The sequence below is a fragment of the Chinchilla lanigera genome, unplaced genomic scaffold, assembly GCF_000276665.1.
Source record: "Chinchilla lanigera isolate Chin_1 unplaced genomic scaffold, ChiLan1.0 scaffold00050, whole genome shotgun sequence".
Classification (NCBI taxonomy): Eukaryota; Metazoa; Chordata; class Mammalia; order Rodentia; family Chinchillidae; genus Chinchilla; species Chinchilla lanigera.
This window is the reverse complement of record NW_004955451.1, coordinates 11,889,063-11,889,635: the sequence shown is the minus strand read 5'-3', so window position 1 is coordinate 11,889,635 and position 573 is coordinate 11,889,063.

Below are 573 nucleotides of genomic sequence, written 5' to 3'. Positions count from 1 at the left end.
TTCTCCTCCAGTTGCCTCTGTATCACGCAGCAGCTCGAGCTGGGAACTTGAGGCACCCTTGACTTCCCCAGCCCACATCCGATTCATCACCAGGTTCTGACAGTTCACCCTCTTCCCCCGGTTCTGTCCGCTCCCGTCCATCTCTGCCGACACTCCCACATTCTTCCCTGGAAGTAAAAAGCATGAAGATGTGCTACGTATCTGCACCAACTCCCCACGATGCGTGTGATCACAGTGCACCACAAACATGCACCAACACCAATGTTATTTTATTTTACTCTATTTTATTTATTGGTACCGGGAATCAAACTCAAGACCTTGAACTTGCCAGTCAGGTGCTTATGCCACTGAGCTATATCCCCAGCCCCTTTTAAAAATAAAAAAAAAAACCTAAGAAAAGGAGAAATCTGATTTTAAAATGGGCAGATTTTAATAGAAAGTTCTCCAAGAAGATATACACAAATGGCTGATAAACATAAAAAAAATAGGTAACAAGTGTTCATGGGAATGTGGAGAAACTAGAATTCTCAGGTGCTACTCTTTGGAAAATTGTTTGGGAGTTTCTTAAAATGT